Raw genomic sequence first — 26,528 nt, 5'->3', positions numbered from 1 at the left:
GGTGTTCGTCCACCACAAAATTCACTTGGCGGGGGCTGGAATCGAACCCGGGACCCAAGCACCAGAGGTGAACGCTCTACCATTGAGCCACCGCGCCCCCCCTTGTCAAATTGTATAATCAGAATATTCTACCAAAGCACTTACACGGGTTCTACCAGCAGTTGCCACACACGGGAGAAGCACAAGATACCCTCTCTGAGACAGATGAAGATGAAGAAGAAATTCAAGATTGAAACACGTTGTCATCATTCTTTATTTTTTCTTGCAATAGTTAAAAATTGATGAAGTTACAGTTTTGTGAAGTTTCGACAATTTGCATTTATTTAGTAAATGAATGATGCAAATTTTCATTGTATCAGTAAGCTTAACAAATCAGTAAAATTTGAAATATTCTAAGCTTTAATAAATTTTAAAAAACGCTAAAAATAAATGAGAAAACTAAATAATGGTGTCAGTTATTATTAACTTAACTATTCAGAAGATTAGATTAATTTTTACATATAAAGGAGAGGTAAGCCAAAGCATTTTTCTTGCCAAATTTATTTTAAGCAGCATTATTTCAAGAAGCGTTCAGTATTTTACCGATCACTATACAACTAACATTCTTCAATTAACGAATCAGCAATTTATTACCATTTATTTTTCCCCCTAAATGTCGCTTAACGCAATCTCACTATGACACCTTGTGCCTTAATGCATTAGTACATTTGAATAAATGTCGTTTGAAACATTGATTTGTTAAAAATTTTGTAAGCAAAAATGAATTAAGCGCCAAAATAAGTGAATATTTTTAAGCTATTATATACGTCACTGTCCTATTTGACGGAGCTTGTTTAATTATATTAGCTGTATTTTTCTTAGGAAAATAGTCCAGAAAACAAAAAAGTTATTCAAGAAAAACCATCAAAATTTCAGTTTTTCGGATCTCCTGTAAAATTTTCAAAATGTCGCTTACTGCATTAATGCCGGAAAGGGACGATATAGAAAGCTCTCATTAACTATATTTGAAGGGCTTGCGGTAATATATATTTACCCCGAAGAAAAAGCAATATTTGCGCTGCAATATCGTACAAGAACGCTAGTCAAGGCAAGAACACTATGTTCACTGCCGTCTAATCTCGGTTTTTGCATACTCGTCAACAGGAACGGGTCATAAGATACACTGGTGCCCACCCCCCTTATGTCCATGACGCACCCCCCAACTGTCTGACTTACCCCCCTCCCAGCCTGATCGTATAATTATCGTATAGTATCGTGGTATAAAGGACAGAAGAAAAATTTATGCATTGTGTTATCAGTAGGTGTACTTCCTTGAAAATAAAATCTTCTTTTTGATTAATTTTTACACCCCCTCAAGCATATTTATTTAGATTTTTACCCCCCAAATATTTCAATGATGCAGTTTGCGTAATACCCCCCCCCCATTGTGGACACCCCTGTAAGATATACCGGTATGGAATCCTAAAAATAGTGAAATCTCAATTTTAGAAAATTAAAATCAGCCATATTGCCCCAAGCCCTTTCTTTGTAAAATTCAGTGCATCATTTTGAGAAAAGTAGAAATGTGCTATTTGTTTTTAAATATTTTGAGAGAAGACTGATCATAAAACTGTATAATTGTATTATAGGTTGTAAGAGATATATTAACACAGTCTCTTATAAGAAGATCTATTTTAAAATCTTATCAAGATAAAAATAAATTGGATGGAAAAGCAAGGAGACATATTGTATCCGTTGTAGTAGATCATTACATGGAGTTACGGTGTGGATTGTAAGTATATTTTTAGTTATTGCAACATTCAAGTAAGTGATAATTCAAGACCAGTAATGCCATATTTTACCCTTTTTACAGGAAATCGTACATACATATCATTTATTGTGATCATTGTCCATTTACCATTTTATTGGCTGCTTTAATTTTGTCACTTTTGTATCAAAATTCAAGTCATATTGCTTGCTGTTCAATAAACGAAGGAATAACTTGAATAAACGTAGGAATACTCTTACCTTACGTTTTCGCAGTTTACTCGTACGGTTCAGTGTCCTTCTTTTACTTTATTCGCTGACGTCCCAAACTTGCAAGCCTGGACGGCTAGTTAAGGTAGGTTGTTACGTTACTTTTTAACTCTCTTAATATATATATATATATATATATATATATATATATATATATATATATATATATATATATATATATATATATATATAGTTAAAAGTGGTCATTCTGTACCCACTTGGCGACTAAATGACCATTTTGCATGTACGTGCATAGTTGTCAATGGTCATAACACCCCTGAATGGTCATTTCACCCCTAGGAAATGGTCATTTTGTACCCCAAGAAATATTGTTAATGGTCATTTTAGAACAATAATGGTCATGTTGTCCCATTCAGTCGTACCAACCTATTTTTGACAAGTTACTGTTGTATCATTTCATATGCAACCATTCATCAGTTGTTGTGTCAATTATTAAAAAAAAAAAAAAACACTTGCATTTAGTGTGCTTCTTGCTGTGCGCGTTAGGATATCAAAATCGATACTTATTGAAATAGTCGGCACTTATTTCACTCTTTTAATTGTGGTTGGCTACCTACTTTTGTAAAATTAGTGTCGTTTTTAAGAGTTAGGTACGAATGAAAAAAATGTAGCCTTTGAAATATAGTTTCCAGAATACTGAAATATCCTTTGCAAACTCAGATCTTTCATAGAAGTCCAAAGTTGCCATATGGTTAGCACTCGCATACCAATGCCTTTTTGTACCTACACAAACACCAATGGGGGGGAGGTCAGTGACTGACCTCAAACTATATGCTAAATGTATACAGAAATTAGTGCTTCTCTGTGGTTAATTTTAGTTAACAATATGTTTCCTAGACCTCCGAACTATGCAATTCCTAAGTACTGGAAGTGCTATCGGACGACTACGTCCGTCCGTTAGTCTATCTGCCCGTCCATATGTAAAGATGTATCACAGCAAAATGGTAAGAACAATCGATTAATGGTTTTCGAATTCGATTGAGCGTTCCAAGAATAGCTTCAGCATCTTTCAACAACCTCCTACTTAAACCGGAAGTGAAAGATATAGACCACTTCCGTTTTCAATGATAATGGTCATAAATCAAAAACGGTAATAGATAGCGACAAACAGTTTTCGGAAATCGATTTTGGGTCTCAAATCAACATATCATCTTTACCCCTATACTTTCACAAACCGGAGTGGTCGAATTCACCATTACTTCCGGTTCCAACATTAATGTCTATAGATCAAAATCGGTAAGAGATATCGAGGAGCGGATTTTTGTACTCGGCTCAGCATCTAAACAAATGATTTCTTTTAGTCAGTTAAACTTCTATTCATACCGGAAGAGGAAGAAAACCATTTTGATTTTGAACATTGATCGGAGTACAAACGGCAATAGATAGCGACATATTGTTTTGATGAATAGATTTAATTTTGAAAAAATATAAGCTCCACTAATATCTCTCTCTTCTAAAAGTTGTAGATAAATACCAAGTCCGGTTTCAATATTGAAATCCATATTGCAATAACGGTAAGAAATATTCTGAAATGTTTTTCTTTCTGTTGGATTCATTTCAGCATCCCAATGGTAGATCTGTTTTAGTCCGTTAATCCTCTTTCAAACTGGAAGTGCTAGAAAGTAACTGTATGCGGTTTCAGTATTTATGGACATGAAACATATATTGCAATAGCAATAGCTATTTTTGAGTATCGATTCAAATTCCAAAGCAAGGCATAATTTCCATCCCATCTCGCTACTAAGACTGGAAGTGGTATAAATTTACTTACTTCTGGTTTCAGTGTATAAATATGAAGAACATAAACGCTAAGAGATTGTTCCGGAAAGAGAGACAATGAGATGGGACTAATTTTTCAGGGTCAATAACGTCTCAAGAATAAGTTCCATCTCAGTTATCTTTTTCATCTACTGAAACTAGACTACCACTTCTTTTGGTTATAGCAAGAACCTATTTTTCATGCAATTGGAATTCAGTTGTGTAGCACAAGAGCTATCTCAAATCACAATGCAAGAAAACAGCAGCAGCGATAATTTTATGGGGGAAATTTGCTTCCAGAAGAAAAAGTAAATTACACTTCTAGACACGAATCACCCCCAAGAAATGTCTTAGGAGCTGATCTCGTAATTTGAAATAACATGGGAACCATAGGCAGAAAACCGCGTTGGGGTCAGTCGCATTGGTATGCGAGTGTTAGAGTACGGGATTTTGGCGTGGAATACCCAAGTTCGGTTTCTGTAAGTGGTTAGCTTGGACGCTTCGTATTCGAGAGGTCCCGGGTTCAAATCCCGAAGCCGGCCTTCCTGAGTGAGGTTTTTTCCTGGTTTTCCCTCACTCCCACCAGGTAAATGCCGGGATGGTACATAACATACAGTTCCCAGGCCGCTTCTTTCCCTTCCCATTCCATTTATTAAATCCCTTTTTCTGGATTATGTGCTCGCTGAGGGACGTCATCCCTCAAGATGTGACGGGCTTAAAGCCGTATCTGTTCGTAGTACCCATAAAATGTATCAATAAATAAATAACCCGAGTTCTGTTTCCGTGGGAGCCCATGTGGTTCTGATCACACGTTAATCTTTAGGTTCACATCTCATATAGTCTTGCTGCTGAAACGCTGAACACTAAATCAACCATCCAACTACATACATTGTAACAAAATATTAAAAGACGCGAAACGCTAGAAAATTCCAATTAAGGGCATTTTTTTAAAATTGAGAGATTCAGTCTAAGACTTACTTTTTGTTCAGCGTCCTACAACATGAGAAGCCTGTATCCCAGGTATGGTTATTAGTTGAGTGTCTTCCTAAATGTTATTCGTCCCTCCTAAACTTTACGGATAGTGTTATTACGAATGAGGTCTAAAGTCAGTGAGTCCGAATTTTAGTGAGTGCGAGCTCACCAATATTAGTGAGTTCAAGCCCAAATGAGCCCTAGCCCGATTGAGCACGGGCCCTATCAAGATTAGTGCGCCAAGCCCGAGTGAACATGAGCCCCAGCAATATTAGTGCTCTTGAGCCCGAAGGTGCCGATACCGAGCGAGCGCGTGCTTCACCAAGATCAGTGAGCTCAAATCCCAGTGAGCACGAGCCCCATTGAAATCAATAACCGTTAGCCCAATTGAGGAAAGTAAGCCAAAGCCCGAGTAAGTGGAAGCCCAACTTAGAAAAGTGAGTTAGCCCGAGCGCGAAGATCCAGGAGCGTCATTCACGGATGTGTACCCCTTCAAAAATTTGCTCTAACCAATATGGCCGGTTTCAGTGAATAACCGGTAACCGGAATAGCATAGCTTCACCTGTAAAATATCAATTAGCAATATCAAAAGAAAATTAAGTAGACTTACACTGAAAGCAGCCAGTTAATTACACGAGGAATCAATAACGTATGTCTTAAGAAACAACAGAGTGAAAGAGCAGATATGTAAAGTTAATGTAAAAGACTTTTAATTTTATATATTTAAAATTATACATGATTTTTTTCATTGAAAATAATAGAAGATAAAACGGCACGTATGGCAAGTATGAAACTCGAAGTGTCAGACAAAAACTTACCAAACCTACCTGCAATAAGAACTACCAAACCAACAAATAACACAAAGTCCAAAGTCATTCACGAAACAAAAAAAGAATACAAAATTATCATTTCATGTAAATGAGAGTAATGTAAAAAAAAAAAAAAAAAAATCTTGAAAAGTTTCATTTCGCCAGGGGTAGAAAGTACAAATTGAGCCTGAGACAACTTTAAAAGTAATGTGATGCATATAAAAAATAATAATACATTTAAAAAAGACAAACGAACTGGTCCACCCGCATACGGGCAGTTGCTTATCAGCGTTTTATCTTGAATTGTAATAGAAACCAACTATTACAATTAGTGTCTGTGAAGATTTGTTTTCTAGACCAACATTAGTACTTTTTTCAGTATTGGTAATTGAGTAATACTCAAAGGCTTTTACATTCAATACTGAGTTAATTATTCCACATTCACACACTCCCTGTTATCTAAAAATTTGATGTTTTATTCCTCGGAGATAACTTACTTTCAAGTGGTAGGGGTTTAAGATTTTCTGTTAACAACACATTAATAATTTTTTGTGTTACATTTTAAAATAATGAACTATATTTATGCCTTAGGGACTTTTATTATAGTTTGTTTCCCTGAAATGTCCTAAGCGTCCACGGAAATGGAGCTTGCATCATTACCTACTATTCAAACCCTTTACATTGACTAGTGTGAGGAACAAGCCCTCAGCTGGCTCAGCTTACCCTGGCCACCCCCTAACTACGGGCCTGCTCAAAGAGAAAAACGTCTTATATGATTATTTTCCTGGGAATATGGCATATTGACTTCTTTATTCATATTTTGTTATAGGCTCGGCAAATGAATAACGCAAGGTTCATATGCGCTATGTGATTTGTTTGAATGTCTAAACGGTAACTAAAACATCGGTTCTCAAGTTGTGTTCTTTGAAGCAAATGTAAATGCATCGCAAAGAAATTGAAAACTATAACAGTAAGTAAGTTTTACACGCAATGAGGAACTATAGTCAGAAAGACAAATTTTACTTGGATAATTCATAGTTTGGTTATCGATTCCCAACGTGTTTTCCAGCTTTATAGAGCGGAGTTCTTTTATTTGCTTTATATTTTAAATTTCCAAATTTTCAAGTTTCCTGTAAGAACGTTATATAATAAAACTGTCTTCATTTACGATGTGCCTTATTACTTACAAAGTTAGTTCTAGATAATTTATTTGTTAAATGTAATCCCTCTGAGAAACTGACTTTCAGACTAAATTTCTATCAGATAAGATCTACAGTGTGATGTATGAAATTAACTACGACGTACTTTTCATACAAAATCCCCAACGAAACCTTATCCCAGAATCTTCCCAACAGCATCACACTAATAAATCTTATAAATAAGGATGAAAGAACTTCACTGTAGAGATAAACTTTTAGTACAAACTGTTTGTCAGCCACTGGTAGTTTAACACGGACTATTAAAAATGGTCATTCAATGACAAAAATGGGGCAAAATGACAATTTTAAAGTAGTTTAAATTGTGTACTTACCACCTAGTTGAGAATGTCTTGCTTAGTTGAGGCAAAGAGAAGGTTTTTGTTTCCTTTTTAATATTTGAATAATTTTAGTATCGATTCAGGGGCCTTACCAATAGTAATCTAGATTATGCACAAGACTGTAAAGCTACGTATCTCAAGATAACTGTGCTATATAGTTGGATGAGTGGTATTCGAGCTAAGGTTCCTTTCAACAGCGAAGCTATGAGATATGTATGTACAGCTTATTCTATTGTAAAAGAGAGAGAACAAAGCAAATTTCTATCCACAAATAAATTTAGTTTATTTACTCAAACTATCCTTCTCTAGGTTGAAATTATTTTCATTATACCTAGGTAGATTAGTTTGAGAATGGAGTGCTTCATTCTTTTTAAAAGAGTTCTTAAATAGATTAAAAAAAAAAAAAAAGCTTTTAGTGGTGTAAGTACTGTTTGAAACAACCTTTTTATAGAATACCTTTATCAGTGGTGTTGATGTGACATATCGTTTACAGTGACATAACTAAAAATTAATCGGTCTCCCCCATAAAATGATCATGTTTCTCTCTCTCTGTCTGTCTCTCTCCCCTATGTAATTGACAACATGGCCCCTTAAACCAATATTTATTATAGTATTTTGATAACCTTTAAATTGCTTGGCCTCATAAACTCAAAAACGGGCTCCATGAACCGTGTAAGCTCCATACTAGGAACTCATGTGTTATGTCACTAACATTTCACCAGAAGGCTTTTTATCAAAACGCTGAAAATGGCATCAATTCGATTCAGTTTCTCAGCACATTACTCGGAATCATTAATTGCATAAATAGCGTGATTTATCTTTCGAAATTTCATAGCAGAAAAATAAAAATATAACAACTGAATCAGTCATTGTTAAACGGGGATATATGACAAAATCAACATTTCGAGATAAACGCATAAAGAAAACTCTTTAAATTGTCATATGGACTTTTATGCTAATATTTATAGTTGGAGGTCTATAGGAAGTATTTTTGTAAGTACTTATCTCTGAATCAAAAGTATTTGTGCTTATACGATTATAGAAACACTTGAAAGTTTTGTACTTAACCCCTTTTAACAATCACTGCAAATTAATGCGTCTTTGTTCTGATCTGACTTGTTTTATATAATTTATTTTTAAATATGACTAAATGTTGACACACCTAAAGTGTTGACATTAGTGTAAGTAGAATATCTTCCTCGGGGAAGGGAGGCATGACCCCTACAAGAATTGAAAGAATTTTTCAACGACCACATGGTATTCCAACAGTACTCTAGGGGTTCAACAGTGTTTTGGGTGTGGCGTGGCCACCCCAGGCCCCATCTAGTTATGACTTGATAACACAAATAACATTAAGTTATGTAGAACACTTCACCAAATAAACCATTACCAAAAAAATCACCAAGAAGTGAAGCACTTCATTTTTTTAAAATATTTATGTTAATTTTCACATAAATCAAACCAGGTTGTAAATAATACATTTGGGACAATTTTCATAGCAGAAGTTATTCCAATATAGAGTACACAAATACTCATATTAAAAACCTTAAAAGAAGTCTGGTCTCTACTTTTATTTGCTTCTTGTCTATTCTTATGAAGTGAACCATTGTTATAAACAAATAATCAAAGAAACAGAAAAAGTTCTCACAAACATATGACAATAGACTTACTTTCATACAGTGGCGGATGCACGAGGGGGACGGAAAGATTATTTTGCTATGTTGTTCAGTATTAACTAGTTAGGAAATAAAAATACGACATTTCCGCAGCGATCCAGACTTTGCGACACAATATATGATAATGATACCATACAAAAGAATATCGAAGGCACAAAAAGTATGTAAAATCTTCACTGCTATGTATTTTATAAAGGAATGGGAACACAGTATTCAGCACCATCCCGTTCGATTTGTGGTTTCTGGGACGAACGTAAATTGTAAGGAATGATAAGAAATGATGTGAGAATTCCATATTCAGATGAATAAATTATTTTGTACCAACTTTGACTTCAATGATAGGAAAATAAAACGAAATTTCAATTTAATGTCTCATGGTTTGGCCTTTAGGCTAAAAAACACAGGAATAATTATTAAAACTGAATGATTATGAAAAATGGCTGAAAATGTGAGATGAAACGGGAGAGTCCCGAGAAAACCACGGACACGATGCTGTTTAACAAGACTCAGTTGACCTAGAATCGAACCAGGGAACTCTCTCAGTAGAGGTGAGTACCCTACCACTGAGCCACCTTACTCCTTATCAATGATAGGGATATCCCTATGAGTGAACTTTATAGTATACAGTCAAACAATTCTTACAAAATGATGGTCCATGTATTCCCTTATTTTACGCATCTCTAAATATTTTGAATCTCAAGGTTAAATTACAGAGAATAAACATGTTACTTTCCCTGATGTGTCCAACAGGTTCCTGTTTTGGCGCGGAGCAGTATTAAATTCTACCTCCATATGCCCCTTCCATTCCCTGCAGACGGCTATCCTATCTTGATAATAAAAAGTATATAATTGGTTAGAACTAAGAAGATAATAACAAGAGGATTATCATATTTGGTCTAGTACTTCCTGCGCAATATTTTTAACATGATGCAAAAACAATTATTGCTCTAAGTTAATAAATGTAAAAATTACATCGATTAATATGTCGCATATAACCTCTTCCTGCTTCCATTATAGTAGCCGTGTGCATGCCCACGTCATTCACAGTTCGTTTCTGGAGGATTCTCTTTGTATGTCTACTTCTACCTGCTTCTCCGCAAAGGCCCGGAACCAGATTTTTTCCTCGTGTTTGTATGTGTACAGCCGGGGCCACCGATAAACGGCCCTTACCCATACCCTTCGTAAGAAAGAACCCCTTCCGTAAGCATAACCACAAGTGACCACAAAAGTCTTTTCCGCAAAAGGACGAGGATGTCACATTTTTTCTTGAAAATGTCTAGAGAAAGCCATAGAGAAAGGCGTAGTAGAAACGTATTGACGCGTGAATTGTGTAATAAAAATTATCTAAGAAAAATGTTATATGATCCATTGCCTACAACATAGTTCAAATCGGGCGAAAATATCAAAACTCAAAACGAATTATTAATTTTACTTAAAAAAAAAGAAAAGAAAGACATATACACTGTTATATAAAAAAGATTAAAATGACTTACTCATTAATAACTAAGTACGCGCCTTTGGCGTAGGAGATCCGGGTTCGATTCCCGGTGGGAGCTCATGTGGTTCGGATTCCACGTTAATCAGTAGGTCCACGTCTCATATAGCCTCGCTGCTGAACGGGACGTTAAACTCAAAATCAACTCAACTCAACTCATTAATAACTAAGTCAAACTATTAAGGTAAGTGCACCAGTAGCTGACACTGCTCCAAAAGCTGACACTTTTATCTTAAATTGAACATAATAAGGTTATTTGTGATCATTAATAGATTTCTCAGCGCACACACTTTTCTTGATGGTTTAGCAACATTTTGCTTAGTCGTGGTTAATTTGCGTGCCAACTAATAGAAGTATGACGAAGTTGATTTACGTGCTTTGAAGAAATATGCAAAAATGAGAAGAATTCTTAAGAAATACGGTAAGCCTACTTACCTTGTTACTCTTATGTTAATTTATGATTTTTCTCTAGTTCAGCAGCATGTTGAATATGTATTCTGTTGGTGAAACAGTGTAGTGAATTGCAGGAGGAAAATTTTGTTAAATTTCAAACTCTAAAACTTCAGGAGGGGGGGTGTCAGGTATTGGTGTCCTTTTATGTAGGGTTATTCCAGTAGCTGACACTGCATGTCAGACATTGGTAAACAGCATAACGGCATTAATTTATGAATTTCATACATAATTTACACGAGAAAGTAACACTTGTCTTCTGTTATCAATTTCACTAAATTTGGATGTCTCGGTCCAAAAGCTGACAGGGGTTGTCACTTATTAGAACAGCAAAATACTGTTTTGTACCAAGACCTGACATAAAAATTTTCAATGGATTTGAGCAACACAATGATGCAAACATCATTTTACAGAAAAAAATATTTTGTGGTTGTTCTGAAACAGATTTAAGACAAAATAAAAATTCGTGATCTGCTTCTTTTTCACTTTTCATTGATTAGAACACAGATAGACAATGGCACTTTCTCCTGTAGTTGGAAACTAGATATGCCGAGGTGTGTGTGAACTTCTTGGAACAGCCAAGAGTGCGGTATTTTATCCAGGCACCTTAAGATATATCCAGAATTCTTAACGCAGACGAGATTGCATCCTCTTTGTTTCCGAAAGGAGAAAGGTGTTAGTTTGTAAGAAAAAACTATATACACATATGCAAGCAATGATGAAAAACAATGTACGACAATGCTGATTACAACTAGTGCATGTATTTTGGTTCCGCCGATGGTTGTATAGAGTTGCAAATGAGTACCAGCTTCTGTAGCTAATTCAATGCCTAAGAATTGGGGTATTGGTAGATCTGAGTAGATTGGATGACAGTAGAGACATTTTATGAATATATGACTAATGTGTTTCAACCATGGCTTGAAAAGTCAAATATCAAAACTCTTGTGTTGGTTTTCCTTGATGGTCATGCATAGCATCTCACTGAGCCTCTAAGCACTTTTTGTAGTAACAATGGTATTGTGCTTGTAGCTTTGTATCCGAATTCCACTCATGTTTTTCAACCGATGGATGTTTCAGTTTTCCATCCACTCAAGAGCGCTTGGAAATGTGGTATGCATCAGTGGAGAATCAAACATGACGGTAGAAAGCTAAGAAATGAAGACTTTGCACCTCTTTTGGAAAAATACAATGAAAATGTCAGTAACTCCTACTGCAATACAAAATGGATTCAGAGCATGTGGTCTCTACGCATTTAATGCTGATAATATAGACTATCAAAAGTTCAGGAAAGGAGAAACAACTTGAGAGATATCTTCCGGAAATCTCTCCAATGAAACTCATCACGGCCAAATAAATTAATTCTTGTGTTTCCTAAAACAAAGAATCTGTACTGAGAAAGTTAAAAAAAATCTCCGATTGTGATGGCACGCTTTTACGCAACATAGAAGATAAAAAATCTTTTCCTCCTATGGATGCAGAGAAGTGTAGCAGACATGATCCTCCACCCAGAATAGACAACAAACAACTTACGGATGAAATATCTACTGAACAAAATACGAATGACACTACTAATATATCAATTTCAAGCACTTCGGAAATTACAGAAACTCACGTTTCTACGCAAGAACAAGTTGCAGAAGTAACTAAAATTTCTACTCATCAAAATAGAAGTGAAACTATGTTTTCAATTCCAAGGACTTCGAAAACTACAGAAACTGACGTTCCTAACCATGAACAGGGAGCAAAGGAAAGCACTGATACTATTAATTCCCTCATCATTTAAAATAACTTTATTTTAGCCGCACCATACAATCACGCCTACCTTAAAGAGTAGGAGAGAGAAAAGAGCTTCAGTCGCAACATCGGCAGAGTGGAAGAAATATAATATAATATAAAAGTGAATATTTTCCAGAAAGGATTTTGAAGACTAAGCAAAACGAAGCTTTCGTCAAAGTTACGCTAAAGACTAGATATGGCTGGTGTTGGCCGAAAGTTGAAGACAAGCTATTGTATGCATATGAAGACATATTGAAAAAAAAAATCAATTCACCTAAATATGATTTGAATCCAAGGTGGGAGCATATCTGATAGAAGAAATTGAGAATTATCGCGTTAGCAAAAGGTAAGAAATGTCTTGAAATTTTAAATGAATATACAGTAGAACCTAGATAATTCGAACTTCTGTAATTCGAAAATTACTTTATTTCGAATTTTTCTCTTGGTCCCTAGAATTTTATATACAAACAATACTACAAAAAATCATGGTTAATTCGAATTATAATCTGGATAATTCGAAGTTTTTGCCGTGTAAATCTAAAAGGAGGTCAAGTCATCGGATCGGATTTTCCAAGAAACGGATGAAGATACGTACTGTAGCAGGCTTTCCGCTTTTCGCAGGCTCTGAGTGCGGCCGAGGCAGCGAAGCACATCACGCAGCTCAGACGGTTTTTGGAAAGCAAAAATGAAGTAAGTGATGAACTATTCCGTTCCTTGAATTTGTTAGAATCGTTTGTAATGACCGAGAGACTAAATTCTAGGAAACAAGCAAAGATCTCAGCATTTTTTGAAAATGATTTTTCGAGTCTCATGACAGTTATTTGTCTATTAATACAGTAATATTCTTTTCTGTTTTTATGATTTTTTCAATGTTCATGCATAATACAGTGCTAGTGTATGTACGTACGTATTACAGTAGAGTATTTTACTTCATATTGTATTAACCTATGTTTTTTCTAGTTTTACAATGAGTGTATGGTACTTAAAACACTTATTATTAGTTCTAATAATGGTATTTATGTTAAAACCTGAAGTTTGATTGTTTATTTCAACCATTTACAAAAACTTTTCTCATTCGAATTTTTCTACTGGTCCCTTGAGGTTCGAATTATCCAGGTTCCACTGTATTTGAATAAGTACTAAACAAAGAGCAGATTCTACCTATTATAAATCTGTTACTTCTGTTTAACCTATATTTTAAAAGAATACATTATGTTATTCTTACTAATAAATGATTTCATTATACACACATTCTTTAAAGTAAAACTGTCAGCTTTTGGTACATTACTATGTCAGGCATTGGATCATTGGTATTTTCTGCGTGTCAGCAACTGGTACAAGCGGGTTATGTTCCATATAAATTTCGGTAACTCATATATGTTTATCTGAAGGCCTTATATCAATTGAAAACCTTTCCTTAAACTTAAACCTTTCAGTTACTAAAGGCATAATCTTTCTATGTTGTTTTATTTACAAACCAAAGCATTAGATTTAGAAATACATCCTTAAAGTGTCAGCTATTGGTGCACTTACCTTATAAAGAGAAACATGAATTTGTAAGTATGTTCCTTTGTCACAAAATCAAGGACTAAGAATAGATTGTTTAGAAGTATGTCTTATAGGGGAGTAAAAGAGGGTTCAAATAGCTTTCGCTAAGAATAGAGTATATCACGAATCCTTGAAGTTATTTTATTTTAAAAATTCCGTTGCTGAGAAGGGGAAGTAGAGTCATTTTCTATAATATTATACCTATAATTTTAGTTTTATTGAAGAAAAAGTCCCAGGTAATTAAAAACAAACATTAGTGCAAAATATCAGAAAATTGAAATTTGATTAGCACTTGGTTGATAAAGCCGTTAGGAAACTAAACTTAAAATAAAATTTAAAACAGGCTATTGTGAAAGTGATGACTTGTATATAAATACTATTTTACTATTGTATTAAAATCAATATAATTCAGTTGCTTGCAAATGCCTTACATGAAACTGTATCCTAAGGTTAGTGGCTTCGGCTGGGTTTATGGTTCTTATCATTGAAGCCAATAAATAGGCGATATTAAAGAAATTTTGTTTAGATTTATTTTATATTATCCCAATTGGACGCGCGGAAACGATTTAACTCGATCTTGACTAGTGTTGCCCACGAGAAGAGACGTCTTCTTAAGTTTGAAGAAGTCTCGTCTCGATTCTCAACGAATTCTTTTCACCTCATCTCAAAAAAAAAAAAAAAAAAAAAAAAAAAATCTTGTTCAGTAATTTTATATTCTTGACTTTTGAAAGTAATCTTGGTAAATTATTACATTTAGCAATAAGAAATTTATATGCTTTATTGGGATAGGTGTTAAATAATTAGCATTAATTAAAGATACATATCGCTCAGGTTTCTTAACCAATGTTCATATCGAAATCAGATCTGTAGCTAGGGTGAGTTCGTCTTCGACTACTTTCAGCCATCTTGAAATTTTCACTTGTTCGTTGGTTGTATATCAGATAACTTTGCTTCTATGTTATTTTCGGTCTTCGGGTAATGAATCATAAAGGATAAAAGAAATATATTGTATTGCCAGTGGTAATAAAATAAACTGTCACCTATTACTCTAGCTGTATGTGAATTCTTCAACAAGATCAAGCGTTATCATATTACAAAATAAAAATTTGCATTAAAATATATCAATATTTTAATTAACGCAAAAATAAATAGGGAAATTATTTTTAAATAGGAAATTCTGTAAAAACATGCAATTATATGTTCGCCCATTCGTAAATACAAATATTTTGAACAAGGAAAAAAAAAATAATTGAACAGTAACCAACCACAAATTTTATAAGGTGCATGATCTACGAAAATAAGAGAATATTAAAAACTGTGGAGTACCGTCTTCCCTGGAAAAGTGCTACTCCTGATCTAAGTCAGAATCGTCTGTTGACAAAACTGTTATTTCCATTAAAACTCTACTTGAGTTGACTGAAGATTTCTGTAACTGTCTTCAATATCCTCCACTTGTCTTATGTAATTTCTCCAATTGTCAACTCTAATTCTGTTGAATGTACTATTTAATAAAGACACCAATTTTGGTAGGGGTTCACCTTTCATCTTTTGAGATGCTACCGTCCGTTTTAATTGTGATCACACCATTTCAATTGGGTTAAATACGCAATGATATGGAGGTAATCTTAGAACATGTCCATATGATGCTGCCAGCTCATCTAATTGCGCACCTTTTTCTTTTTCCGTTTGCAGGCAGTTGTTCATCAATAATTTGGAGAACAGGTATTATCGGACAAGGACTAGATATGGCACTATTGTAGATTCGCATATAATTAAGAATAGTTTTTTTCCTCCACAAAGTATTAGGCTTCGGATTAGTTACTGTACACGACTATGGGAAGGGGCATTATACAAATATATAGAAGATGTTTCCTCTAAGCGTTTTAGTATGGAGTTTTCAAACCAATGCTCGAAAATTTCTGCGTTTATTGTCCCATGATAATCGACAGGAGGAGCATCAGACATTTTCTTGTCAGTTATAAATAAATAAATAAATAAATAAATAAATAAAAACAATCCCCAAAAGCAAAGCGGCCACCAAAGTGCATAATAACGATCCTTTCCCCTTTTTTGTCCGAAGTTTCAACTGTGCAATTGTCAAGAGTCGTCGGACCAATTTTTGATTTGGTACGTATTGCTATCGTACCAAGTTTCGTCTAGGTATATGTCAGAGTATCCCGCAGAACGGTAAGCTTTAATTCTTCGAGATAACGCTATCTCTAAGTAATAACTTCATTGGACTCACATTTCGCGCTTTTTTTACTTTTCTTTTTCATTCTCTTGATTTTTTCTTTGCTAAAAGTAATTCATTTTTCTAGACTCAACCAACTGATGTTATCATCTTGCGGTTCCGAAACCTAAATATAATGTGTACACTCATGTTCAAAATTATTATCCCATGTCTATAAATATGTTGTTCTACGAATAAAATTTGATAACGAATTCACCCGGTATTTCTTATAAGGTTAGTATGTGAATAATCGGCAAAGACATGTATGTGGAAAATTTCACGTCCAAAGAGCAGTAAATAAGAACAATAAAACGAAAATAAAACTTTCTCGTCCATTTAGCAACATTTTGTTTTACTCATTCTAATTTTCGTAATTATAATTCTTTTCTTCTTAAATTTACTACAAATATACATTTCCCGATTATACACATAGTATCAGTATTAAAAGTACCCTGCAAAATCATTATCAAATTATATTCTTACAAGAAGACAGTTATAGATATGCGACAATCATTTTGGACATGAGTGTACAAATTACTAACATACTTTTACTCATATGCATTTTTCTTTTAGCATTCAAGAAACAAAGAAAACAAGAACATTAAAAAAATGAAAACCTACATAAACTTGCTAGTACCTGTATTTTTTTTTTTTTTTTTTTTTTTTTAACTTTTAATCAACAAATTATAAACAACATATTTCAAACCTACAAATAAGGCAAGCATTGCTCCTTCTGAGTCTGTATTGATGGCAACAACGAGAGTAGGACAAAAGTCCACTCTACATTTTCAAAGCTAGGACAAAAGCCCACCTAAAGTATTCTCGACTATGACAAAAGCCTAGTATGTAATGGCTATGTACTGTATATTTAATGATTATGTATTGGTTTGTGCATACGTATTGTTTTCTACATCACATTAGTAATCTACCGTTATTTGTTGAATTTTTTGCTATACATATCAATTCTATTACATTATACTGTATAAGTAGTAATTACAGAGAATAAATTAGGTGCTCTTTGAATTCTAAGTATAATTTGCTTTTAACGTGTCTATACACTTTTTTCCTTGTACATCACCACGGCCGATTTAAGGGTGGCTGTAGCCCCCGGGTCCCGAAATTGAGGGGGTCTCCGTGTAATTGGAAACTTTACGCAACATTCTCCATTTATTGTGTTCGGCCTAGTTCTTTGATCATGCATTGTTACTCTTGAATAAAATGAAAACATGTGCATTCCAAGGCGAGATGCGAAAATAATACCGCACGTTTTTACCTTGCGACGATTGATTCAGAAGTAGTCATTTTAGAAAAGAAAGTTGGGGGTAGGTGCCCCTTTCGCTGAGTGCAATAGTAGTCTAAGCAAACCTCGCCACTATTTTGTAGATTCTTATAGATTTTGAAACAGTGTATCGCTTTAAGTATTAATGGCTGTCTTACTTTTCTAAGAATTCATGAATGTATATCTATTGTGTGTTTATAATGATACCATAATATGAAAAATAAACAGAGCTTTGGGTTGCGTTTTCAATACAGAGTGCATATTTAGTGTTTATTCGTAAAATATCTAATGAACATTTTGTCCTAGCCAAGAAAACTTTGGGTGGGCTTTTGTCCTACCTTTGAAAATTTAGAGTGGGCTTTTGTCCGGGTGGAGATTTGCCGGTGGGCTTTTGTCCGGGTGGCACTTGCTCTATTTTCTCCTCTCCTACTTTTATATTTGACACCGACTGCTTCGTTCCAATTACCATGCCTTTTGTCTTTCTAACGTTTATTTTCATTCCATATTCTTCGCAAGGCTTTTTCAAGTTTTGTAACATCTTATTAATTTTCTTTTCAAATTCTGCAACAAGCGCCATATCATCTGCAAACCGTATACACCTAACCATTCTACTTTCTCACAGAAATTTCTAAATGCCAGTAACTCATTCCCTATTTGATCTAGAGACATGAAACGAAAAGTACAATACTCACAATAGATCAAAAGGGAGCAAAAAGTAATGGAGTACTGTAAGAAAGGGCATAGTTTTATTAGGATTACACAGTGCGGTTTATAATAATGTAATGTTAGAACGTCTGTCCGTCCGTTACTCTGTACGATAACTATTGAACGAAAGCGAATTTTTGAATGTTTCCTGTTATCGATAGGTAGAGTAAATATCTCGGAGGAGTTCGTTAATGAGGGTGATTGACAAAACGGAAGGGGTAGAACTCAATCATTTCGGTTTAACGTTGATCGCTGTAGAGCAAACACGGTAATAAACAGCGAGGCGATCGATTAAGCGTCTCAAGGATATATTTCATCTTCATCCTTACGTCTCCACTGAAACCAGAAGTGATAGAAATTCACTGCAACATCTAGTTTCAATATTCATCAATATAAGCAGGAATAGGGAGAAAATTTCGTTGGAAATTGAATAGCGTTTTAAAAGCAGCCATTATCTTCCTTCTTAACCCACTATTCAAACCGGAAGTGGCAGAAATGAACCACTTTGTTTTAGCGTTTATTGCTATTGTGTAAAAACGGTAATAAATAGAGAGAAGTTATTTTTTCAATCAATTAAGCATCCCAATAATATATTCCATCTTCACTCCAATCATTCTACTAAAACCAAAAGAGGTACATGTTTTAACTGAAGAAAATATCACGTGATTATCTTTACTGTCTTTACCGGTTTTTCTTTCTTTCTTTTTTTTTCTTGATATTAGAAAATATGTGCGCTTCCTGTTCATTGTAGACGGGAGCAACAGGATTGCGCACACTATAGATCCCGAATTACCCACTAATATCTGTTGGTCTTTCTGAACACAGATTTTTGCCCAAAGTTGCCACAATGGTAGATTTAAAATCTGTGCGCAAAGGTTTTCCGTCAGACTAGGATAGAAACAGAAATTAGAAATAAAATTCATATTATATTGAGGATTAACTAAATATAATTTTTGGTCAGTAGATACAAGAAGTCATGATACCTCCAAATTTACAATCCAAATGTTAAAATTTTCTTGTCTCATAATCTGAATCCCTTTGGAGTTCTAGTACCTATTTTTAGGTACTAAAGTAGCGTCTTCATTATTCGATTAAAAAAGAACCAAAAACCTCTTTACTTTTTTTCAAGTCTAGAGGCACTGTAGAACACGTTACGTGCGGTTTCAGGCCTTCCTGCTTCGAGACATAGGAGGTGATGACATCATAAATTAAAAAAAAAATGTTAGGCCTATTTTTATTATTTTTTTGGCGAGCTTACTTTCGCACTTAGAAGATTGAAATTTTGTACAAACATTCAGTCCACCGACTTCTATTTATTAGATTTTTTCGGATCAGTGTCTCTACGTTAGCACAAGGTGGATCCAGAGGGGCAAAAAGGTAAATAAAAGGGATTTTGTGGTTTAAAAAACCCCTTTTTTTCGCGATTTTCCCGCTTGAGATACATGATGGAGACATGTGAAGAGTCCGTTTGAAAGGCACTTTTATTCTGAAGATAAAGGGCGAACTATGATTCTAGGATAAATAGGGATGTCTCAGGAAATGTTCTGCCTGAGATCAAGGTATTTTAAAGTAATCTGGGGCATTGTGGAGATTATTGATATTTTTCCCACCCTGGCTGTTCAAGATAAAAGCTTGAAATTTTGTACAAGCATTTAGTACACCCCTTAGTGGTTTCCAGTTGAGTTTTAGGTCTCTGCATTAACACAGTGGGGGTTCAGAGGGGCTCCATTTTTTTTAATTTCCCGCCTCCCGATTTCTCTCAAAATTTCCCGCCTCAGGGACATGATAAGGAGATGTGAATGGTACTATTTGAAAGGTTGCTCTATTGTAAAAAGAAAACGAGGTATGAACCATGATCCTAAGATAAATAGGGATGATGCTGTAGCCGCTTGACTGAAAGTCTCTAATTTACCTTAAAAAGCCGAAATCTATAAGGGTTAAGCATTTCATATTCGCAATTGAACTTAATTTCAATTTTGTTTCTGATTGTATCTTCAACAAAGAAGAGATCACCTGATAAATATCTGGACCAAGTGAATAGAATTATTAATTGTAATGTTTGTGAAATGTTTCCGCCCTATTTTCGTTCGAGGAGCTACTGAGGGTTCTGAAGCCCATATTCTAGGCGGAAACCTAAATAAAACAAAGCAAACATTTATGACGACGTTCTTAATGTTAATAATAATAATAATAATAGTAATATAGTATACATACTTCCCACTACTAGCCAAGTTTTATGGAAAAATTGAAAATTGAAAAAGTGAATAATTTTCTCCATTGTCGTAAAGTTTTGCTTTGGTAAATTTATTAAGGTCTGTCGTTAACGTCTGGTCATATAATAGGATACTTGTTACATGTGTGGTACAATGAACTTAAATTACAATATTATTAGTATAATACAACGAAGTGAGTAAACTACTTCCTCATACTAATTACACTGCATTCCAATATAATCCTTGCAAAATTACACGATTTACTTATTAACAGGGCCCGGATCGTGTTGACAAGTCAACTTTTTTCTGTTGCGCATAGGACAAGGCAACTTCAAATAAAAACGTTATCTGTCAACTCAAGGTTCTAAAAGTATATTGTTTTAGGGTCAACTTTTGGTCACTTTTTGCCGTTTTGAAGTTTCAGGTCATTTTTTAATATTTTAAGGTAACTTTCAGGTCACTTATGGTCTTTTTAGTCTTTTTCTTCTACATAAGAAACTCTTAAAACAAACACTGGTTACGGATTTGAAAAATACGAAGTTATATCTTTTCCTGCTTCCTTTCTATTGGGGTGGAAAACTGCATTTCTAAAAAGCTAATGAACACTAAGCTGTAGCTGGTTGATTAGGGGTAAGGATTGGTAGGTGTTCAAGCACATGACTGGATTATTGACCACAAAGGATGTTATCACGAGAATAACTAAAAGTGGATTAGAAGACTTACAGAGATGTTAAACAGTTTTTTTTTTAAATCTATTATTCTCATGTATTCAGTCTACACTTGCGAACTTCTATTCTTTAAGTGTGCTCCTAGTTTCAATTCGTGAGTGAATTGACGCTTACAATACGTACAATGCCGTACAATGGACTGATCAATAGACTGTAACTAATTGAAACAAAACTTTTGAGAATGAGTCAGAAATGGTAATTAAACTCCAATAGATATTCAAAAGGCCCTGCTTATTAATAATATGGAATCTGTCAATATATATGTTAAATCACCTTCCTAAATCTAGTTAGAATATATAATTAGAAACAGTATTATGTAGCTACCTGCTACTTTTTTTTTTTTAACATACACTACGACTATGCACAGTAAATGCTATCATTGTTCGTACCTAATGTTACTCGCACAAGTTAGGACGATAATCTTAGCTTCTTCATTTATAAATAGTAACTTTTCTCAATCATAACTGAACTCAACTTTTCTTTCAATCACTTACTGAAGCAGCCTCTGTAATATTTCTCGGAAGAACTGGTGTGAGATCTTTTTTTTTTTTTTTTTTCGAATGCAGTATATAGCTTCTCTATCCTTATGTGTCAATTCCTCTGTATTTTCTAAATCAGCTCAGTCCTAGTAATTTTATTCGACCCTTGGTTCGGGTATTCCGCTGCTCTTTTCCTACAGATTTACATAACAGAACAGAAAATATTTTCCATCTGACAACATTGCTTAATTTTTCTGTGTGCAATCCTGTACATAAAACTGATAAAACTGGAAAAGTGTGCGCAATCTCATTGCAGCCTTGTAGACATATTTTGCCTGTATCAATTAGAATCATAAATAAGGTCTTGTAAAGAGAGTATAGAGATTTAAGAAATATTTTCTCAATTATAATAGAAAGCGGACTTCTAATGCTTCCGCTTATAAGTAGAGATATTAGAGTTTAGATGAAATATATTCTTTGGGCACCTAATCGATTACAGAAATACACTTCTCTCGCTATCTATTACGATTTATACTCTATAGCAATCAACGTTAAAACTAAAGGTGTTTGATTTTTGTCACTTCCAATTTGGTTTGAGGGTTAAGAAGGAAGATGGCACCTATTGTTAGAACGCTAAATCGATTCGGAAAAAAAAAAAGTTTATCATTATATCTTATCGTGTTTGTTCTATTTAAATCAATATTAAAGCCGAAAATTGTAGTGGATTTCTATCACTTTAGATTTTAATAGAATGTCAAGAATGGATCTGAAATGTATTCGTGGGACGCTTAATCGATGCTGAAACCACTTTTTGGTATCTGTTGCTGTTTTTGCTCTATAGTGATCAACGTTAAAACATAAATTGCTTGATTTCTACAACTTCCGGTGAATGGATCACTTCCATTAACGAAGTCCTCCGAGATAATTAATTTACCTATCGCTTGCAAATGACAGAATTCAAAAATTCGCTTCGTTTCAAGAGATATCGTAAGGACGGATGGATGGAGTTAGTAAGTACGGGCGGATGGACATGATAACATTACAATAATATAAGTCCCACTTACATGATCCAAATAAAACTGTTATTGAACAAGACATAATTGAACAAGAAGTTTAATAGGATACCGCTACCAGGACTTATAAGATTGGAAGTTTAGTACTGCCGTCCGTCCGTTACTCCGCACGGTAACTCTTGGGCGGAAGCGAATTTTTTTCTGCAATTGATAGAAAGAGTAAATATCTAGGAGTTAGTTCATGGAGGAACTCTGATAAAACAGAAGTTTTAAAAATCAACAATTTCCGGTTTTAACGTAGATCACTATAGAACAAAAATGGTAACAGATAGCGAGAAGTGGTTTTCGGCAATCGATTAAGCGTCCCAAAATATCTTTTATGGTGTCCTCCCATCTCGCCTAATCCAATCTCACCTAACAACGTATCAGCCACTGATATCTCCAAGATAAGAATGTCCGCCATTTTAGGCAAGATGAGAGTTCCCATCTTGTCTAATCCCATCTCGCCTAAAATTGTGGCAAGATGCAAGGAGGGAATTTCTGCACTAAAGAGGGAAATCCTGCATGAGCATTTTAACCATCAACACCAAGAAATCATGAATCATATGCACCCAGAAAAGAAATACTCTATGTATTAATCTTTCGTAGATAAGAAAATCAATAACCTTTTCAATATATTACAATCAATATTGGGAATCTCTTGTTTCTATTCCTTTAAATTATTACCGCCTATACTCTGCAAATAAGCCACAGCCATCTCATAAAGAGAAAAATGAAATGAAATCTTTGAATTTTACGTCCCACGGTTATGCCGGGTAGGCTAAAGGAGACGGTGATGATGAGTAGTGAATGAAATGGTGGAATGAAGAAAGTGGAAGGAAACGGGAGAACCCCGAGAAAACCCACGCACACGGTGTTTGTCCACCACAAAGTTCACCTGGGATCGAACTCGGGACCCCAAGCACCAGAGGTGAACGCTCTACCACTGAGCCACCGCGGCCCCCATCTCATAAAGAGAATCTGCTACTTTCATATATCAGCAGCACAATTCATTAAAATTATATAGAGTATTTTAAAACAATACCGACAATGTTTAGGAAATGGTCCCTGATACTAAGATAAGGCAAAAAGTATAGATCAACCGGGTGCACAAATGCTTCCTTTTGGAGCTATGACCAGCCGAAAAGCTGTCGGAAAAATGCAAAAATAACCATAGCTCGAGAACAAAATGTCCGATCGAAGTCTGGTAAAAGGAAATGTTCATTATTTTTAGTCATAGATCTTATTAATGCAGAAATCGATGTGGTGCAGGGGCGGCGCAAGGGTGATCCCCAATGAAACTGAAAAATTTCTGGGATATTTTATCAGAAGTTGACTGAGGAAAATTGGCTAAAATCAAGTACCTTACGTCAATGAACAAAAATCATGCTACATTGTCCAAGTTAGAACAACACTAAGAAAAGATACCCATGTTTCATTAACATAGTTTGCCTCAGAGCAGAATAAATTTTCCGACGGGGAAGTGCCCTTGCGATAGACATATTTCCTGAGTTTATGACCTATTGTTTTTGGAAGATACTGAAATATGTATGTTACATGTGAGAGCACAGCTTTCGTAAGGGTATTAATGCGTTGTATTTTATAACCAATATGTTACTTTAATCTCTTTCTTATCTTTATTTTTTCTTTTTCTTTCATTTTTTTTTTAATTTCAGAATATATCCTTAGTGTGTTTACTAATGAACTAATTCACTATTGAACTTACTATCATACGAACTTCTAACTTTATTATATACAGTATGTTACCTCACTGTCTCTTCCGTCTTACTCTTCTAAGTTCTCCTAGTAAAAGTTTCGTTCGTGGTGTCCTTCCACTTTTCATGGCCTAATACGTTTGAGATACCCCAAATTATGTAAAAGTTAAGAATCACTGACAACAACAGAGGGAAATAGAAGGAAGAGCGTCCATCCCCGGAGTCGACGCCTGCCCTCTGCAGATAAATTGTATTATGATACAGGTGAAGTAATATAAAGTTACCGTTTTCGTATGCAAAAATTTGCTGTCTCCTAGTTTTTTTTTTCCGTCCCTTAGCTTACACCAACAAATTAATTAAAACTGGCGTCGTCACTGTTAAGAATCTTTCAGAGAGTTCCTGTGTCAATTTCATCCGAATTTAAAATACTTTTCACTGATTATTTTATAGGTTAAGAAATAGTTACTGACTCAATGTATCAATCGATGCAATTTAGCTCACTATTGTTGACTACATAGGTCTTGTAGAAATTACCTTGAAACGTCTATTTAACCGTAAATCCTAATATGAAGAGTGCTCAATATATATCCTCGCATATTAATGTTTAGACCTTATCAAATTATGATTTGAAGTAACCGGTGCTATTTTTCGACGCACTATCCTGGCACTACTTTTTTTTTTTTTTTTATCTGGGTATGAACCTCTTTACTCACTCATTGTAGAATTATTTTCCCCATTTCTCCTTCAATATAAAATTGTCTGAATTATTTCTTGTCCATAATACAACTAATAATGCTAAGACTCACAAATCGAATATAGTTCATACCTGTAGCATTTCTTACAATCAACCTACAACTGTAGTCTTTCGAAAATTATGAGCCCCATAGACTCTTTCTTCCTTACAAATAATAGCAATAATAATTCAGCGTATTAAACATCCACCATTACGGTGAACCATCGACAAAGTGTAAGCAACCTCTGAAAAATGAAATGAAATATTTCAGTTTAACGATCTACGATTATGCTCTTTAGGCTAAAGGAGACAATGATTAAGGCAAGTGAATGATGAAGGAAGATAGGGTGGTAAAAGAATATGGAAGGAAATTGGAGTATCCCAAGAAAACCCACAGACAAGATACGATGGTGTCCATCACAAAGTTACTTCTCTCGCAATCGAATCAGGGACCCCACGTACCAGAGGAAAGCTGTTTACCACTGAGTCACTCTGTCCCCAGCCCTTGAGAGATGCGGGCAACCAGTTAAGAATAACTGACTTAGAGAAACGTACTTACCTCTCCCGAACGAAGGAAACTCTACGAATTAAACATTCTGACTGTTTGTACTTCTTGTAAGTTATATTGGTTTATCACACACAATATTTTCTAGACCAAATACTTCTCTCAGAATCATAGTGCTTTCTCCAAAGTAGGAGCACGGCGGTGGCTTAGTGATAGAGCGCTTACTTCTGATGCAAGATGAACCTCGTTCGATCCTAGACTATAAAAGTTCGTGGTGAATACTATCGTACCCGTGAATCTTCTCGGGATTATATGTTTTCACCTATATTCTCATTTCATGAATTATTTCCCAATAATTAGCTTCCATCTGTTATCTGTCTCTATTATTGGATCGAATTCGAGTTTAGCATTCCTTCTGTAGCATAATTGTATGAGACGTGGAGCTACGGATTAACGTGAAAGTCGAACCGCTTGCGCTCTCTTCGGGAATCGGAGCCGGGTCTCCTATGACAAAATCCCGTACGCTACCCACATAGCCATGAGTGATTTCTCTGCCTTTATTAGTCTAGAAGGCATAACATTTAAACGTTATGGATTTCATATAATTCCAGTTCTTCCTCAATTGCCAATTCGATACTGAGACAAATTAGATCAATCAAATATACTTATCTATCTTTTTCCGAATTATAACAATGATTTTGTAACTTGGACCACGGTCTAAGACTTTTGTTAGTTGAAATATAGTCTTTAATTGTAGTTAATTTAATCGTATATAATTGTAGTCAACATTTAATAAAATATCCCAGGATTTCCTGAATTTTTGGGGTTGAC

At 34.8% G+C, this 26,528-nt stretch overlaps 1 long non-coding RNA gene across 1 annotated transcript in view; it reads left to right on the top strand.

The window, feature by feature from the left end:
- Positions 1-1,597: 1,597 nt before the first annotated feature.
- LOC145671892 (uncharacterized) overlaps positions 1,598-26,528 on the top strand; it is a 46,846-nt gene continuing 21,915 nt past the window's right edge. Inside the window, exon 1 of the long non-coding RNA XR_014128558.1 lies at positions 1,598-1,771. This is a non-coding gene — a long non-coding RNA (uncharacterized LOC145671892). The remainder of the gene's footprint in view (positions 1,772-26,528) is intronic.

The sequence above is a fragment of the Thermobia domestica genome, chromosome 15 (assembly GCF_964235325.1).
Source record: "Thermobia domestica chromosome 15, izTheDome1.hap1.1, whole genome shotgun sequence".
Lineage (NCBI taxonomy): Eukaryota > Metazoa > Arthropoda > Insecta > Zygentoma > Lepismatidae > Thermobia > Thermobia domestica.
The sequence above is the reverse complement of the archived record's forward strand: the minus strand, read 5'-3'. Positions and strand labels throughout refer to the sequence as shown.